Genomic DNA, 19972 nt, shown 5'->3' with positions numbered 1-19972 from the left:
TGGCACCAGATTACTATTGACAGTCTTAAACTTCAGCAACGTATTTGTATATACTATAAACATCCCGTTGTCACTGGGGATGAAGTGGTCATTCAAGCCTTTTTTCTGAGTCTTATATTTTGATTCCCATTTCATTGGTAGAAATTGTCTTCCCATGAGGTCAGTCAATGTTACTACTTATGATTAACAAAAGTAGTATTTAATAATGCAGCAGGTACTTGGAATGCTTTGGTTTGGTTTCATGTTTTTTGACATCTGGATTATCATTCTTAAAGTTGTCTACACTGCTTCCACATCCTCACTTCTGTTATGTGAAAAATCATCTCTTTCATGGTAATAGGCTTTTGTGAGTATGAACTTCCTGTTGACCAGATTCTCTCATCCATGTTTTTCCTTAAACAGTTCTGAAATTGTGCATCTGCACATATTTTATTAATTTAACATTTACAAATACACTTTCACACACCTTTTTTTTCTTCTGACAGTATTGATTCTACTTTCTATGGTTGATTCCTTTGATAGCCATGTGGATTATTTCCTGGAAGTTCCTTCCTTGCTCAATGATGCTACTACTTGGCCTTCCAGTTTCAAGAATGCCTTATTTCAATTGTAAATGTTCCTCCATTTTCAGGGTTTCATCTAAACTCTGATAAAGGACCTCAGAACTGGAAAAATTGATGGAGGTGGTGCAAATCTCATATATATGTATTCTAGAAACACATATCCTGAAATAAACAAATATTCTGAAGTTGTAGAAGATGGAACAAACTATGCAGGCATCCTGTGGTTAGATAGGAAACTGCTACCTACTCATTCTCAACTTATCTTCGTAGATGTGACACCAACGCACGCCTTGACCTAGTGATAAAAAATGGATGCATTCCAAAATATACTGAAATTCATCACTATTTTGTAAATTAGAATTACAGAATATTATGCATAACCAAAGCATTCTTTAGAAACAGAATCATGTTAGAAAACTACTTCTAGAGAAAGAAGAATTCATAAAACCAAAAATTCTGCTTACTATAATGATAAGCATTGTCACCATCTCCAATAATATAGTTTATCACCCCAGTCATGTGTTCATTTCTGCTTCCTCCTGTCCAATAGCATGTCAATAATAGTGCTACAATGAGCCTTTGTAACATTTGAGAAGGTGTCATATTGCTGTCCTTCAGACAGCTGTAAACATTTCTTTTACTTTCCCAACAGAATGGACATTCATTTTAGGGTTACATGGATCAGGAATAAAGGACATGTCCTAATCTAATTCTGAAACAATCATGAAGCCTAATGTATCTGACTAACTATAACTAGGATTCCCTCCTTCCTTGCCACTTTCTGATACTATTAAATATATTTCCAAAATTAGTTAAGAGATTCTAAATCCAAAGCCATTTTGTAAATGAAATAGTAACTGTTTTCTGCAATATTTAAGAAGCCCTTAGGTTTAGTTTCTATTAATAATGTCATCCCTAATCTTCAATGGTGTATTTTTTAAAATATCTGTTATTATTGTACCGTAATGAAACAAAGGAAGTACCAAAAACATTTAGCCAAGTTTAGTTTTTCCTTTCTCAGGGTATTAAATGATGCTGGAGACAAGATGTCAGATTAACTAGTGAAGAGGAGGAGTGACATTGTTATGTGTTATTTTTTTATTTCATAAATCTTCATTCTTTCTCCATATGAAATCCATATGAAATCTGTTATTCATACATGCCAAGTGACCGCATGGTAAATCTTCATTTTCAATAATTTTTTAAGTGTCTTATTGTATACCCTTCACTTTTTGTGCTGCACAAAAAACCAGTCTTTATTTGTTTGGGCAGCAACTCTAAACAAAATCTAGAGTCTGAATGCATGATGACATGTCAGTTTTCTGTCCTACAGTAAAATGTATAAAAGGTAGTAACTTAAGCACTTGTACAAAAGCAAGCTGCAGGGTCATTAAATAGCAAAGGTCTTGCTCTGACCCATCCATGACCTCCTTATCAGAAACACCTCTCAGAACTGATGGAATCTACTTTAGATGTTGGGTAGAGGACACCAGAGATAGGATAAAGGATCAATGTAAATATTTCAGAATTTTAGGTATTTGCGAAAAGGAATCTTTGGTCTTTGTATGTTTAAATTTATCCAAATTTCTATGCAGAATTGGAGAACCCTTTCCTAGCATTTTGCATGCAACTGATCATTTGAAACACGGTTCAAGGGAGATGGATGGTAAAGGAAGTCACTGAAACATTCGGTCTGAGTATGGCTGTAAGGCTTTGGAGTAGCCTTGATTCAGAACCCTCAAGATGTTTGCTTTTATTTATCTCTTTATTATAATCTGAAAGTCTCTACTATTCAGTTCCCAGGTGAGAAGCTTTAGGTTTTAGAATGAAATTAAGTCAAAAGAGCCCATGTCCAGCAAGCGCAGCTTAGCCCTCATTGACTCACAGGAGTCAGGACTCATTTTGCCTTTCCTTTTTAATTCCCATCTATTTATTTGCTCTGGTGCAGAGGTGCATTTTTGATGTTAGGACACTTGTGCTTCTAGGTCACTGAGAGGCTTTTGAAAATCCCTTCCTTTTCCCCTTAAGTAAGATCAAAATCCTGATTTGAGTTCCACGTGTGTGGCCACGCAGAGGTGTCAGGGAAAAGTGGACTCTGCTGTTCACATATCCAAGTTGCTAGGGAAGAGATGTACTTGTTCTATGCTATAGATGTATTTTTCTGTCCTAGTAGTATACAGGTTATGAAGAGCAGAAAGAAAGGACTTGAATTTACTTTGATTTTTTTTTATTTTTCTCCCATGAAAGTAAGCTTTATGAAATAAAATATTCCTCACCTGTCATCTAGTATACCTCCACAGCTTTTCTCCCAGGTTTATGGACTGGCAGCTAAACTTTAGATGTCAAGTAGTAAACTTGATAATTCAGTCATTCTGAGTTTCCAGACTTTAACATAAGAAATGTGTGCAGACACAGTGATGTTGCACCTATTCAGAATGTATATAAGCACTATCTTGACTGATTAACACAACCACAGATAGCATTTTGGTTTATGAAATATGTAGCCTTGTGGGCTTTTTATTATTTGAAGACTTAGAAGTATAAAGTAAGCTTCACATCAGCAGGAGTATATCAATGCATGAGGATTTCAACTCAACCTATTAGGTTTGTCTTCATATTTAGAAAAATTGTATGTGTAGCTGTGTAATGTAACTGAATCAAAATTGCTTGTTACCCTTGCACAAAAAATGAGTTATTCACTGAAAACACTCAAATAAGGTCTGGTTTCTCCTGTAAAATAGGTTTGCAATTAAACTTCAATTTCTTATGCCTCCAAAATTCAGTCAGCTGTGGTGTTACTTCCAAAATTTAGACTTCCTTAGTGGCAAGGTAGATATATCTTACAAAGAAAAACAATTAAAAGATTAAATTAGAAAAGAGCTGTCTTTAAACTGAAGTAACAAATGTTATTCTGTAATAGTAAATAAGTGTGTATGACATCACCTGACCATAGTATTAATGTGTATTGGTGGCTGTGTTAAGCTGCTAAGCAGCCAAATTTGCAATTTAAAATAAACTCAAAGACCCAAACGTCATTTTGCAGCTAGTTTTAATATATAAAGAAACCTTTTGGGACTTTATTTTCTGAAATGTGTTGGTTGATAATGGATTTTCCGTTTCCAGAATTTATTCTCCATAGGAGAACAGACATCATCTTTCACAGTTTCACTAGACATATTCAGATTCCATACAGTGTCATAAATCTACCATTTCCTTGTGGATCACAGTCAAGATGATTATTTCAATGCTTTTATGTTTATTAAAGAAATACCTGCTATGCTTGAGGAGTTATTAAAATGGTGGTGGTGTGACTTGCGCATAGAGTTCTTTCTTTACAAATATATTGGCCACACATTTTGAAAAACTGAGAGAACTTTTTTTTTAAAAAAATCAGTACCATTTAAACTGTGTTTTATATCAGAAGCATCATTTGTACCTGGCTTTCAAACACTGAAGCTAATCTTGTAGTTTAGGCCTGATCCTCTGCAAGTATGTAGCAGGGACTACTGGAGAACATTCCTACTGACATTTATAGCTACTGTTACAGGATCTAAATTTTGAGAATAAATGAACTCTTTCTTCTTTTGATCTTGAAGCTTGTGAGTTCCACATGCACTCTAATTTTGATGGGACTAGGACCCAAATCTGTGACACCCTCGGGTGTTATACACACATTTAGGTTGTTATGACAATATTCACAGATAAAAGGAATTGTGTTCAAATTTGTTTTCATAAACTAGGTATCTTGGATGGTACACAGAGGTCTGGTAAGAATACATTGATGTTTTGCTAGCCCTTTGAGAAGAGCTCAAGCCAGAAGACATTTTACAGGAAAAAATGTCCATGTTCAAATAATCTATTATCCTTTCTCAGTAAAAGATACCCTGTCCCTTCAAAACCTTTCTACCCAAAATCCCACTAAGAGCACCTCTACTTTAACCATGCTTCTTACTGAGTTCTTGGGAAAAAAATCGCCCTGAAAGGATGACACCGTTTAGCATAGGTTTCTAGTTTAAAAATGGAGCTGTGTTTGCTTTACTGTTTAATAGCTGAGTAAATGGTTTGAATACACTACTTGATGACAGCCAGCTGCATTTTGAAGAGACACAGATTTCAAACTTTTTCCTTGCATATTGTCTAGAGGACTTAGTGTACTAAATGTTATCATTTTTTTATATTGCATTGGGCTTTTAAACATTTAAGAATAGCACATAAAAATAATTCTTTTAATTGGTTATCTGCTCCTGTTTCTTACAGTTGAGCTGTAAATGTCATAGATACCAGAGGAGTGAGTGGCAGAGTGACTGGGCAGAGAGCATCTGAAACTTTGGAAATGCTGCTGATGGCTCCTTCCGTTTGGAATTACTATACAACAGTACCAACAAAAACGCTCATTTTCCAAACTAGATAAAATAAAATCTGTTTATCTAGCCTATTAAATCTGGGTGCCAACTTTCAAGCAGATGCAGTTTTAAGCTCTGTAGAGGCTAAATCCCAAAACATTTGGTCTATACACAAAAAACTTGACATCAAATAGAGCATTGCTGCTGGACATAGTAATGGTGTATATATGCTGCATTCACACAAAATAGGGAGATGATTGCTTTTTTGTATGTTGCTTCAGGTTTTTTTCTTATGTTAGAGTATTAAAACAGATATTAAATTTTATCATTAATGCTGTGCATGGTCTCTCTTCAAATCCCCTTAATTACAGATTGACTCCAAGGATTACACAGCATGGATTTTAATTTTAACTGAAACAAAAAGAAAAGCTGCTTAAAAATTATTCACACTGAGTGACTTGTTGGACCACAAAACAATTTTTAACATCCTTTGACAAGCATTGTCAAATGTAAAATAATGGAACAGAGCTAAGTGCACCTTCAATCTCCAATTGTATCATGTCTGCTTCCCAAATAAAATGTTTTATTAACTTTTCCTCACAAAGGAATGTCTGCTTCTCCTAGTTTTGTTTTTTCAGTTATTCTTTAAGTGAAAAAGACTCACAGTCTTGCTGAGATGTGTTTATGTTTGAAGAAAGTGACATCAGACTTCATATTTCCACTCTTTGGTAATTTGAGAAAAATTACCAAGCAGAGTTGATATTGCAGCAGCAACAGCGTATTTTGCACCCTTGTGTTGTTTCTCTTCTGACTCCAATCTTTAGGACCTAAGAGCACCACTCTGAAAACTTCATTCCAGCCTGAAACTTAGAATAGCAGGTCTGAATCCAGAAAAAACATTTTCACAAATTGGGGCCTAATCCAGTAAGCCTCACACAGGAAGCTACTTCTGTAAGTACCTATTATTCATCTGAGTTAAACTTTAGGGATCAGTTTCTAGACCATTTCTTATGGTGGTTTTTTACCCATTTCCTAAAAGATAAAAATCAGCTTCCCAGTTTGTTTCATTAAGTAAAATTAATTTTTCACATTTAAAATTTATTAGTATTTTTTACAGTTGTACTGTCTGTCTGGTTCTTTAAGACACCTAGGAAAAAAAAGCTGCTCTCCAGAGCTGCATAAAATAATAAATGCCCGAGCTGAGTGTCCCCAATTTCTCTTTGTTAGGTGCAGCTGAAAGCATCCCTTATCTCTTAAAATGCGGGTGAAAATGTCTTGCTTCAAAAATCAGCTCCCTTTGTGACTGAGTAATAACTCATACAATGCAAAAGGCAGGAGGAATGAGAAATCAGCTTTTTGACCAGGAGGTCACTGTAGTGTTGAGGGATAAATCTGTCATTGCTGTTTGGTGGTAGTTAGTGGTTTGATAAAGTTTCTCTAACTCAGTTTGTTAGCTTAAAACACACTTTCTGAAATTTCTCAGATCTGCAGGTAAATTCTTGCACTTGGAAGTGTTATTTCAACAAGCTTTTCTCTCCCTTTTTTTCCAGCTGTCTACTAATTGTTGCTATCAGAACTTTTAATGATTTTCTCCTTTAGCTTTTTTTTTAATAGATCACATTAAACTCTATTGCTTTATATTACAGCCAAGTGTAAACCCTTCCTTTTTTAACAGGAAAGTGTTTCTAATGAAAACCAATCAACAGGCTAATTTATCCACAATATTGTTCAGTCTACTTTTTTCAATTTGTGTAATAGTTTCTACAGTGTATGATTTTCAGATCATATGTACTTAATGCAGAGGCCAGAAATAGCAACAAATGAAGTGAAATAGTGAATGCTCTTGCTCTTTATGGCTTTTGTTGCCATCTTAATAAGTGTGTGCTTATGTGTGTGTGATTTCTTATAAGTATTTGTTAGGTACTACACAGCAGCATGAGTGATGCTGGCTGCTGGCAGAAGTTTGATGCTTTATGTTCGTAAGAGTTGTGTTCTCTTAGCTAGATTCTGTAAAGCTTTAAATATATTATTGGTAAGGCATTTAATATAAAACTATACAAAATAATTCACATTTTTTGCCAAAAACAAGATAAAAGGGCCTAAAAGAAATAGCAATGATTTTTAACGTAAAGTTCAATTTTGCCAAGTCGTCTCTTGAGGCCTGTTTTGTGAGATTGTGAACAATTTTCAGTGCCTGATGAAGTTAATGGGGGATGAGGAGGCTCAGAGCTGTTCAGACAGATCCTTTGATAAATAATACTGTCTCTTTACCACACTGGACAAAATCTGGAAAAAAGAAAAATCCAGCTTGTGTCCTAACATAAATAAATGTATGCATGAGCGCTGTCTATCTTATGAAGTCGTTTGTGTTTGTTTAAGTTGGAGCACAGGACACACAGAAAGTCTGGTGTCTGGTTTTTGAAACCGGGGTGTGTAAGCGTCTGTGTCAAAAAGAAAATCATTCTGGAATCTGAAGGCTGAGACTGAAAAGAAAAATCATCCTTTACAATAAGTAAGACCTGATTTTGACTTATTTTATCTCTTCAGCAATGTTGGGTTTGCTGTTGGTATAGATGTGAGGGTTTTGCTACTTTTAATATAAAATCTCAGGATTTTTTGCTGGATCTAGCTTTTGATCTTTAGCTTATGAACCAGTTCTGCATCTTGGGTCAAGGAGTGTTGCTGGGGCTGTTAGTTTCAGTCCAAGCATAACCATCTCTGTTTAGTTTACCAGTTTTTCAGAACTGAATAGTAACTATCAGTAACTGTTTCATTTCTGTTCATATATTAAGTTTTTTCCCCCCACTCATCAACTGTGTAAGTGAAGAATGACTACATGATTTCTGCGGATTTGTTTTGCTTTTGCTTTCCTTACTTTTCCTCTAGCTAGTTAGTACTTCATGGCTGTTAAACAGGATTTGCTGTTTCCTGGAACAGCTAATGTACAAGTGAGTACTTTTTCAGTTTTTCATATATTCTTGCACAATAACAACAATAATAATAAAAAAAAAAAAAACAACCCCAAAAAAGAAAACACAGCAAGGTTTTTTCTTTTGGTTTGAGGGATTTGTGGCTTTGTTGTTGTTGTTGTTATGTTTTTTTAATCTGTCCTCTTATCCACTGGATTAAATCTCTTGTTTAGTTATTGCAAAATCCCCTCGCTGTCTTTTAAATTGAACCTCAATCATGAAAACAAGGAGTCTGAATAACATTTGAGGAAGGAAATGTTCAACTTGAAACAGAGTACTTGCAGGTAAAGCAGTGGACACTGAAAACAAAATAATTAGAAATAGAATGGCTCTTTATTTTATGTGACTGATTTGCAGTTGGCTACATCTGAAAAGGAATGAAAAAATGATCTCTTTGCTTGCGATTTGCCAAACAATGCTATAAGCTCCAAGTTATTTTGAGGTGGTGAAAGGTGAAACATTTGGCATGTTCTTTTTGGGCAATGCTTTAAAAAAAGAGAGGGCGGGAAAGAGGCGTTGCCACATCAGAGTTAAGGGTGTTTGTGGTTGTCCATGACAGCGGCTCCAGTTTTAAAACACCTGTGTTTACTTTCCAGCTTTTCTCAATCGGCCTGAAAGTAGCCTAAGAATGGCACAGACAGACCTGCAGTATGGCTGTGTTGCCTTTGCAACACACACACACACACACAAAAAAAGGAAAAAAAGACAGAGATAAATCTCTTGTTATGCAGCTAATCATTAACAGCATTTTTGTGCTTAGCTGGAAACATTCTGAACTTTTCTAGTTTTTATAGTCTATCAGATAGCACTGTAGTTTTTTCCCTAATCCATTAAGCTAAATTTTCGTCTTTGCCATTCTATTTCCTAGGAAAAAAAAAAAAAAAGAAAAAGAATTCATCAACTTAGTGTTGGTCTGTGAGGTTTTTTAGTGTTAAATAATACTAACAAAAATTGTTTTTGTATTTTAGTGATATTTCATCCCTATACTTGGAAATATATGTACCAATTAAAAATAAAATAACTAAAAAAAAAATACACCCTCAAAAAAAACAGCCCTCTCTCTGCCACCCTCTCTGAAAAAAAGAAACTTGCAGCTCTTTTCTGAGTAGAGTTTCACTTCATAAAATCCTAGTATTTTCTGTATATTGGTTTTCTTTTGTGCTATCTTGCAATTTGTCACATAAATACCTTGTCCTGCAGTGGGTCATATAGCTAAGTTAGGTGTTAAATAGACGTATCCTGAAAGTTGAATAATGGAGATTGAATGGTTAAAAAACAATAAAAGATGGGTAAAAAAACAGTAAGACAAGCAGAGATATCACATTTTTTCAGTGCTTACTTAGGAATTTTTAAATTGTTTGTGGGTCAGTATTAAAGATATTAATCTGATGGGAAGCATATCTCTTACTATTGCTCCAAATTTATTTATTATTACATCTAAAATTTGTTCATGTCCTATATGTTTTTGACTTTTAAAGAAAACCTCAGCTGCTTTCTCAAGTATTTTTTTAATTGATGTAACATCTCTTCCACCTTCTACTCCAGATGACATGCCTGACATTCCTGTTTATAAAAATATGTCTGCTTCATAATTATGTTTGTTTTTCTTTGTGGATCACTCAGTATAGGTCAGGTTTTGTTTTCTGGAAGTAGGAAAGAAAAGCAAAAGAAAATATAGCACTGAAACAGGAGCACAGGTGATTTCTCCCTTATATTGATTTATTTTTAGAATTGTAAGATTAATAGACAGTGCTCATCCCAGTGTACAGGGATGAACACCATTAAACCCCTTAACCAAGACAGAAGCCTAACTGGAGCACTGTTACTTTATACTGTTGGTCTAATGTGACAAATTGACAGAGTAAACTGGGACATGCCAATCCACTTCAGATCAGGAACCTCTTCTAAAATTAGAAATTGTACCAAAATGATCCTCTTTTGTGGTACACAGCAAAACAGCCACCATTCCTGGGCTTTTGCTACTGGTAGAAAAAGCAGTATGGGTGGATGCTCTAACAAAGATGCTTTCTGCAGCACACACAGAATGTTCTCCACTGGCTGAGAGAGTCAGATAATAGGAGAGGTTTGTTAACATCCCCCTTTTTCAGTGATCCAACGAGAAAATCTGGAGAATATTTTATCTGAATCAGTTTCGAACATGAAGAAAAGCTTGTGAGCCTGATCCTCACCAGAGGATCAGCACAGGGGTGTCACTGAAATCTAGACAGTAAGTACTCTTTCACATCAGTAAAGGATCTGAGCCAGGAACTCAGCTAGGAAATGTGAGGCACATGAGCTCTAAAGACTTCACATAATTTAATCCAGGGGGCTGTAAAGGTTATTAAATTATATGTTTATAAAATAGGAAAGTTGTAATATTTATTAAATTATGAGGTGTAGATGTGTTTTAAAAGCAAAATGGATAACATCTGTATATGACAGGAAAAGAAGCAGCTTTGTGAATTTAACTTTTTCTGAAGGCAACCTGAAATCTTGATAAGGTAATAGGGTCCCAATATTCAAAATATGTTAAAGTTACTCCCTGCTTCCTCTAAAAGCTGATGATCAAATAAGAGCAAGATTAAAGATAGCTTTTTCCTAGCATTCAAAACTTGAGTGACCTTAAAAATTGAATTTCCTCTGTGAAATATATTTGTTCCATTTGTACCCATGACCACCTACTAAGTCACTCTAGCTGTTCACTCAGGAATTTTTAGCATTAAAATATCTGTGAAATATTACTGAGTCTACCATGTTATCTCACATGTTCAAGATGCAGTCAGAGAGGAGCCAAGCAGTTTGTATGATTTGTTTCCAAAAAATGTCAATATCTGAGATTTGCAAGATAATTCCGATTTGTAAATATCATGTAGTGGATTTTGTTTCTCCAATGCCTTATTTGCAAAAGTTGCATTCTTAACCATTTGATACATGAGCTACTACCTCTCATCCTTTCAGGAAAGTTGCTACCTTCAAAGCCTTTACTGAAATTAAACTAAGTAGTAATGTACTTAATTTATTAAAGTTATCTGTCTTCCACTCACTGTAAAAACTCAAAAATCCATCTACCTTTTTTACTTTTCACTCAGAGACACTCAAAAATGAAAATGAAAAGAGGTAGAGAGATTCACATATATTCCACATTTATACCCATGTTTGCAGCAATTATATGTACAGTCCATGGGAAACAATTGTTTAAAAGTGTCCTGGTTTGCAAATACAAGGCTCATCTCTTTGAAGATCTTTTGTTGTTCTGTTCTTTTCCTGTGTACCAATGTGATTGGAAGCCCTCTGTGGTCTTTAGATCACAGTCTCCTCTGAATGGAAATGATTTCTTAAGAGAACACTGCATAAGAATATACTTAAATTTCAATATGAAAAAAAAAAGACAAAGGATTTTGTATGAAATTTAGATACTAGCAACCAGATTTTTTAGCCTAGTTTCCCTAAGAAAGTAAGGGAATATGATTATACAGTCATTGTTTTCACCTTCTGATTGTTAGCTACTTTCAACCAAATCTGACAGAAAAGTAATGGCTAGATTCCAGTTTCTCTCTTCTATTCAGTTGTCAGTTTCCACAAAACTCCTTATCTCTCACTCAGGGAAAAGAAGAGAACTTTATCAGTAGCCATTACTGCTTAGCAGGAGACAGCTGTGATATCAGGATGTCACTGATGTCCAAATGATGGGTCAAAAAAGTTAAGCATAGTGAACTAGAGGTATTTTAGTAGGAAGGTATAAAGAATATAGGTAGTATCCATTAATTTATGAGCACAGTGGAAGAAATATCAGCTTGCTATTACAAGTAGAGGTGGTAGGAGGAAAGTGTAAGTGAGCATTAGTCAAAATCAGAATCAGATGAGGCTTCATAAGTATTGCTGATACAGAACTTTATTTTTGTGCCACTTTTTAAAAAGATCCCCTTGCCCAAGGAATTGCAGACATTTTAATTTCAACATAAACTTTTCTATTTTTTCCTTCTGTATATGTCAAAATACTGCATCTAGTAGCAGAACTGCTTCAATCATTTGAACCTATCAAGAATAGCACAGCCATCATGAAGAGCTTCAATCATTTCTCTCTGTTGCTCCTTTTATGCTACATTTAAAGTGATGACATTAAGCCTTGAATGGGTTTTAACTTATCAAATTAAAGTCTACACCTTTCATTAGTTTTTAATAGCATGAACACCAAATGAACTCTGGCACTCTTGGGGGGTGTAGTGAAGATTAAAAGAGATGGAACTTGAATTAAGTTGATGTTGAAAAGATACTGGCACCAAAACCACCGCCGATACATTCATCACTTTAGTGGTCAAAGATTCATTCAGTGATGTTTCTGGGTAGGGAAAAGATTTAAAAAAAAATATTTTTTTTTGATGCTTAGCAAAGTCAAAGTGAGTCTTATTTTCAGATACTTAGTATAGTCTCACTTATTTATCTTTAGAAGTAAAATCCACTGTGTTTCAATGTTAAAACCTTTTTAGTTACATGCTGTTTACTTCAAAACAAAAAGGTTCAAAAAACTAAATATAAAGAAATCACAGAAATTTTGTCACATAAACCAAAATAGGATGTGAAAAAATATTTATCTCTATTTTTATCCTCATTTTATTCTGCTCCTTCCATCTTTTAACATCTCTGAAAAGTACATTAACCTTTGACTTCTCTTCCGTTATTCAAGTTATTACTTCACTTCTTATACCATACCTTCAACATCACGCAGCTTTCTTCTATTCCCTTTCTCAAAAATGTTTTCTTTTGTCTTCTCTCATTGTTATCCCTAACTTATCCTTCCTTTTTCAGCCTGGATGTTTTTTGTCTCAGCCACTTCATTGGGCCAACAAGGGCCTGAACATCCCCAAAGACCTTTGTCCCATGCTAAGAGCTGTACCTAAGATACTGATATTTTCGTGTGTGTTGGCTTTAGTTGTTCTGTGAAGCAGAAAGATTACTTCAGGTCCCCACTAATCAAGCGGAAAATGGATGACATGAGCAAGATGTGAAAAGCTCATTGGTAGCCCCTGGAGAAGTATTGCATTCATAGTTGACAAATTGCAGGGGATTTAAGGAGCACATGATAGGGCAAGCAAATGGTCTTGCTTTCAGCAGTTACTCATCAGAGCATTTGTCTTTTCAGAAAGGCAGGTTGTTTAGACAATAATTATGAGTATTGTATATGTGCAGCTTTGAACAGTGTTATTTTCTACACGTGCAAAAAAGCTCCTCTGAAGTAGCCAGTTAATCAAGAGTTAACCTCAGTTTTGGTATTTCTGAACCGAGCATCTTCATTTCCCTGAAACAGTATGTTAACATTTTTCATTACAGGATCATGTGTGCTTTATTTCACAGCATTCCTGCTCTGCACAGTATCCAGAGCACAGCCAATCAATATATTTTTTTATCTTCTTTGTTCATTATGTGTGCCAATCCCTTGTTTACTGGATACTGTTCAAACCTTTCCCTGAAAACAGAATTTTGAGTAACCATCACAGGGATTTTCTGTAGTGTTCAATGCTATAAGAACCAAAGGTTTAGTAAACAATGATTTAACATATTCTTGCAGGAGTGTTGTCTTCGTGCTTCATGGGGAAACCAAGGCATGAAGAAATTAAGGTCAAAAGTACCCACAAGTTTTTCATTCCTATTTGAGATGTACAAGACTTCACCTTTTCGAATATTTATCATTCATAAATTCCTAGCGTTTAAGGCCACACCCTGAAGGTATTTTTGTGTAATTTATTTGGTCTTCTGAATATCACATATCATTGATTTCACCAGTTGTCCCTGTATTGAGCCCAGAAGTTTATGTTTGTTTAAACCTGCTTTCCAGAAAGGTATCTAGGTCTGATGTAAAAATTTCGAGAGATGGGGAGACCACCATTTTCTTTTGACAGTGTGTTCCAATGATTCAAGTTACCCTTACTCGACTAGATTTAAAATTCTTTCATATCCTGCATTTTCTGTTTGTTTATCTAGGGCCAATGAGGATCAGTAGCATCACAAAGCTATCCTATTCCCAGTACTTGATTTACCTTGTTCAGAATTAGGACACATATCTCTATCTCTGTAGCTCTTTACTGAGTAGGGCTGTCCTCAGGGTTTTTTTATAACCTGAACAGAATAAACTCTTTCAGTACATGCCTTTTTCCCTAGTGTTTGCATTACCAGTATGGCTCTTTTCCTCATCTTCTCTGGGCTTTTAATATCCTTTTCTTTTAGGGTGTGGACACAGATGCATATGCTTATTTGTATCCTTGTTTCTCAGTGTTATACATAAAGTAAAATCACCTTAAAATGGTTCATGGATATACTTACTATTTTACTTTAGTGTATACAAAAGATTGCATTTTCCCAGTTTTTCCAAGCATTATCCTGCGCCTTGTATTTACATCCCAGACACTTTTCAGAGTCAGTGTTTTTTTGAATACGGTTACCCTTCCTATAAGTGTAGCCCCTGTCATTGTTTTTAAACTGAGAATTTTGCATTTGGTTATATTAAAATACACTTGATTTGGATACCAAAGGACCCAGAACATTGTTTGGTCATTATTATTTACTTACTCTCTTTGTTGTTCATGAGCATTACCAGCCATGTCTACCTTGCTCTGAGTCATTGAAGGATATGTTGATTAAGAGTATGCCTAGTACTGATACCTGTGCAACCTTCCCAGTATTCTGGTATTATCATAGTGACAGCTACACTGTCAGCCCATTCTGTACCCACCTCAGAAGTTTTCTCTTGCTCGGGCTTTTATTTTATTAATCTCTTATGTCCCACAAGTCAAAGCCTAAAAAATACAACCTTATCTAGTGGAAGGTATCCCTGCCCATGCAGGGGAATTAGAACTTTGCTTAGGTCCCTTTAAGGTCCCTTACGACCCAAGGCATTCTAGGATTCTATGAAATCTCTGTAGAACAACCATTTCTAAACTCATCAAGAAGGAAATCAGATTTGTTTGGCAAAACCTATTTTACACAAAAACATGTTGACTGGGAATAATTATATTCTTTATTTAAAGTATATTAATGGAATCCAGTGTTATCACTTATTTGGCCCAGTTTTAATCCCACCCATTGTTTTTTTTTTAAATATTGACACCTTATTAGTGCTCTTCCAATCTTGGGGAATATCCAAAATTTTAAAATGGATTAACAGAGATCTTCTCTAAGAACCCTATGACACCTAAAGTGAAAATTATCTGAATCTGTAAATGTAAAACTTATTCATCGTTGATTTCTAATAAGCTGAAAAGTGCTTATTAATTCTATGTAAACTGTAACTATAGCATCCTGTTGTTTTTTCAAAGACCAACCTATATATTGAACACTTATTGAACCTATATATTGGGGCTTTTTGCATTAGAACTTATGGTATAGGTATTCCAAAATGGGCTTATACATTCAGTGTTTCTCACATAATGAGAAATCCATATTATCTGTAGTCCTGCCAATGGTGTCTTCTCCCTTGATGCCTTTGGCTACTCATCAATTTGCATCACTTCAGAACTTTTATCTTTTAGGGTGTATTTGTAATTTTTCAGTCGGTATTTTTGAGACTTTTATCATGTGTGTGCTTTATTTACTTTCTACATGAAAAAAGAGTTCTACTTTCACTTGGTTATGGGGTGAGATATTCTCTATAGCCACCCTTAAAGGATGCTGCAGTTTTCTATCATTTTCTTCTATCCCTTTTTCTCCCAGTTTTGAAGTACTTTGAATACTTTTTCAAGTGTTTCTGTGCATGTAAAAATTCTGATTGGTTTTTCCCATGTGGAATTCACTTGGTTTATTATCACTTATCTCTAACTATTTATCAGTCTCCACTACAATGACTGCATCTCTTGTGTTGTAATGAGATTGTTTACCTCATGCTCATGAATAATATATGGTTTCTGAAAATGTATAGTACTAGTTTATAATTGTCCATACAAGACTCCCAGAATATGTGTTCCAAACTGAAGTCCCCCTTAGCATCATTATTTTCCTCTCCAAATATTACAGATATGTGCTGAAGAAAAACTTATCTTGTTCTCTGGCTAATTTGCTGACCAGCAAGCCTTTCTCAAGTTATTTTAGCTAACATATTGACCTCTACATACAAGAACTGTGGTCTTGTGTTACTGATCACTCTAAATTGAATAATGGCATGAGGTTTTTTTTAAGGCATCCTATTCCATTACTGCTTTTCTTATCCTTTGTGTTAATCTCAGATTTTAACATGCCAGTTGTCCACCAAGTTTTAGTAATGCTGGTTATATAAAATTTATTCCCATCAATTAGAGTTTCACTTGCTGCTTACCCACATTCCTAGGATCAGTACATAAACAATTCAAAGGATTCTTTTCATTATATTCTTTACCACATTAGTGCAACTTACTCGTTAGGTGCTGAATTTGAGCATGTACCTCATTTGCCTTCCAAATAACCTCCCCTTGTGTTGCTGATTTAATATCCTGGCTGCTCCAGCTAGTTTCCAACTGAGAAGATTAGCCTCCTACTTGTGTGGTGTAGGCTGTCCTGTTCATACAGTCCCTTCTTTCACTGATGTGCTGTTTCATGGATCAAAATCTGCTTTTCAGCCATGGATGACAAGCAGAAAATGCCAGAAATAAACATTCTCATGTGTGGTAACTGTGGATAGACACTTATTTTTTAATTTTCCTCTTAATTGTTTTCCATGCAGTTGAAGTCTTCAGTAATTTAATCAAAGGTCTAATAAACTGGAGGCATTATATAGCATTTATGTTCCGTCTCCCATTGACTTCAGTTGCAGCTGTGAGTGCATGGTACTTCTGCAGATTAGACATGAGGGATTTATCTTGCCTTGTCAGAAAATGAGTAACATGCTATGAATCCCTCTGAAAACTTTCAGTTAATTCATGCTGTGGTGTCTTGACTGAGGGATAGATAGATTCCACAACTGCTGAGCAACATTCATCTCCATTAAATATGAAGTATATTTGTTCATATCGTGGTCCCATTCCAAAAGCTGCAACAAAAGAAACAAGAATAAACAGGTTACAGGCTCTTTCACTGGGCAGGAATGATTCATGATCAGGTATAGGCCCACCCTGTGCAACAATTAGAAAGAAAGTTGGGAAAAAAATGCTCATGCAGTTAAAAGTAGCACCATGATGCATGATCATCTTACTTCTGACATTTCCTAATGTCTCTGTACTTGACTTCATGACCTTACTAATGTTCTGCCAAGAAGGGGTTAACTCACCCAGCTTTAGCTGCCATTTGTCAGAGTTCCGTTTGTAGTCAATACAAAGGGTAGAACATATCACCACAAGGCAGTTCTTCTGCCCTAAAGATTAGTGCAGAAAATATGTGACATGTTCTTTGTAAGTGCCTGGTTCAGTTAAACTTGAGGTGGCTGAAGGCAGGGGAGATAAGTGGCATCATTTCTCTGTGTCTGTTTTTTTGCGTGTGTAATCATACATGAAGGTCTTTGTAGAAAGGTACAGTCACAGATGAGGTTAGGTGTGGGTGGCCCTATACACCCAGATACAGTGTTATTATGTAGCTGCACATAATACTGTGTTTCTCCTCTACTTCTAATACTTCAAAATAAATCTTGAAGCAAGCCTCAGGTGTGTTAAAGTTGTATTTCTGGACCAAGTTACTGAGTTTGGACCAAGTCTTAATTCACTTAGTTAGTCACTGACAACAGTTTAGTAGTGCTGTCCCCCAGATTATCTCTATAAAAATGTGTTATTTGCATAGCAATGATACAGAAGTGACTGGCTGGTGAAGCCTGACTTTCCACTTGGAATGATCTGAGAACTTCTCAAGATGCAGTGTGTTTAGTGAGCTTCTGTCCAAAATTTGATAATGCATTGAACAGTGAGAGATAATCTGACTTTTGTCCTTCACTGCTTATATTGAAACAGGGTAAAGATGTGCTCCCTAGAAATCCAGAGGTATGTTTATATTTCTCCTTAATCAGTCGCTAATGATATCTGCTTTTTAAAGGTACATGTTTAGGAGGTTAGGCTAACCTTGAGACAGATTTGCTAGCATTTTCCTTCCCTTTCTTGTATGTAAAAATTTTAAGTATAAAGCCGCTACTCATCTTTTTTAAAAAATGTCCTTCAAAAAATCAAATTCGTAAAGTCTGTGTTGGCATAGGATGTTTTACTAGTCAATATTCTTGATTTAATCTTTTTTCCTAGTGATATTACTTATTTTCTTTCAGTGGAATAATTGCAAAATCTGTACAGTTACTGTAGGAAAGATTGGGAATGGCTAGTTTAAATTATTTTATTTTTTACACACTTTTGGAAAATTGCACAGTTGTTTCAGTGCAATAATAATGAAATAGCAAGCTACTTCTATTGTCAAATATACTTTAAATTTGTCAGTCAGTATTTATTTCCTGTTTTTTTACTGAGCTGTGAGGTTTATTGTGGATACCAGCAGTTTGTTTCAGTGTTTGTAGCAACAATTATTTCAACCTAAATGCTAAATTATAATAATGATGATGATAATATTTGTAGCTATTAGGAAGCAATAATTCCTGACCATAGTTCTGCAAAATATAATATAAGGAGGGTTACAAAAAAATCTTAAAAAATAATATATCTGTAAAATAAAGGTGTTTTTTTTTTTAAGAGAGTAGGGCAAGCAAAGGGGATAGCTAGTAACTCTGTTAAAAGAGTGGTTACCTAGAGGTGAAAAAACATTGCAAATTATGGACTGATCTAGCTGTTTATCTGGGAGAGATAGCAATTTTTTATATATATATAAAAGGGCTTATGCTCAGAGAAACTAGCAATTCAGCAGCAGTTGATGTAAAAAGAAACACTTCTTGTGGAAGATTATATGTCACCTAGGTGCTGAATAAAGTTTTCAGATTTTTTTCAGAATACCACAGTGTAGTAAATTAAAAAGAAATCTAAGTTTTGTAATAAGTTGTGTTTTAAATTTGTGTCCCAACGTGAAGCCTCAGCAGACAGTCTGAGTATTAAATAGTGCTTCTTTGACTGTAGAAGTATCAATAATTAATCTTAGTAGGGAATAAGTTCATTAATTCTTGCCAGCAGTGACAACTTGAGAGTGACTAGACCAGAAAGAAGCCCCTTGCCTCTAATGAACTTACTGTGATAACTTGCATTGACTTCAGTGGGAGCAGTGTTGGGGCCATGTGTAATTAAGTCCAGTGTACTGTAAATATTCCTATGACATAACTTTGACAGTTGCAGTTCGTCTTTAATTATTTACACTTCCTCAGTTATCACTTTGCTAGAAGCTTTATGTGTTATTTTGAAAAAATATGGTCTACTGATGACATCTCCATTTAGGTGCTGTTATTGTATCCCAAGGAGCTGGTATGAATTAGCACTTTCTTTCCCCTCAAGAGGTGCAGCATAACTCTTTTTCCACCTTTGAGAAAAGGTATTTTCACAAATCATGAACGGGGACTGGCTGCAGCTTCACTGAAAAACAGTGTAATTTGGAACTGAACTTGCAAATTCCTGAATTTTGTGGGTACACTCTTAGAGTTTTTGATTTAGGTGTATGAGTTACTCATCTCAGTAACTCCGGTACTTGAATTATATTTAAGGAATATCTTTTGTGGAAAACAGTTACATTTTACCAACAGCTGGGATTCTGGGCACGGCACAAAGCAGTATTGGTATATAGGAAACAGTGACAAGTTTTAAATCTAAAAAGTGAAACTCAGATTATGAAATACAAAAAAAACATGGTTTGAGGAAACAAATCTTGCTTTCTTAATATTTCATGTTAATTTGAATGCTCCAAAGTTTTTGCTGCTGCTTTGACCTCTAGCAGTAATAGCAATGGATATTAAGCTAGCAGTCCATTTCACCTGAGGCTGTTGATAATTTAGTCATCTGAAACAGCTTCTTCTAAACAGTGTCTCTAGGATGTAGTTCCTCCCTCCGAGGGGAGTGGACTTTTGTTATATTATGTAAATCAAGAAGCACATTCATTACCACTGCATTGCTAATTCCTGCCTTAACCTGCAGAACCAGGAATTGCACAGCGCTTTTCCTGCATGCAGCAAATGTGAAAAGCCCCTGCTCCTGCTTTAGCTTTTAGTTTATTGGGGGAGTTGAATAAAAGT

At 35.2% G+C, this 19972-nt stretch overlaps 1 protein-coding gene and 1 long non-coding RNA gene across 10 annotated transcripts in view; one reads left to right on the top strand and one right to left on the bottom strand.

Annotated features, from left to right (window-relative positions):
* The window catches only part of MIPOL1 (mirror-image polydactyly 1), a 197978-nt gene that overhangs the window by 97539 nt on the left and 80467 nt on the right, over positions 1 to 19972 (top strand). The window lies entirely within an intron of this gene.
* The window catches only part of LOC139797160 (uncharacterized), a 29846-nt gene that overhangs the window by 8838 nt on the left and 1036 nt on the right, over positions 1 to 19972 (bottom strand). For 3 of the 5 annotated variants that reach the window (XR_011726318.1, XR_011726319.1, XR_011726320.1), the window contains exon 2: positions 16256 to 16867. This is a non-coding gene — a long non-coding RNA (uncharacterized lncRNA). Of the gene's footprint in view, positions 1 to 1018; positions 1103 to 11749; positions 16868 to 19972 lie in introns of those variants that run through there. The other 2 variants (XR_011726321.1, XR_011726317.1) reach the window with 2 other exon arrangements.

This window comes from Heliangelus exortis, chromosome 5 (genome assembly GCF_036169615.1).
Source record: "Heliangelus exortis chromosome 5, bHelExo1.hap1, whole genome shotgun sequence".
NCBI lineage: Eukaryota > Metazoa > Chordata > Aves > Apodiformes > Trochilidae > Heliangelus > Heliangelus exortis.
This window is presented reverse-complemented; position numbering and strand designations above follow the sequence as displayed.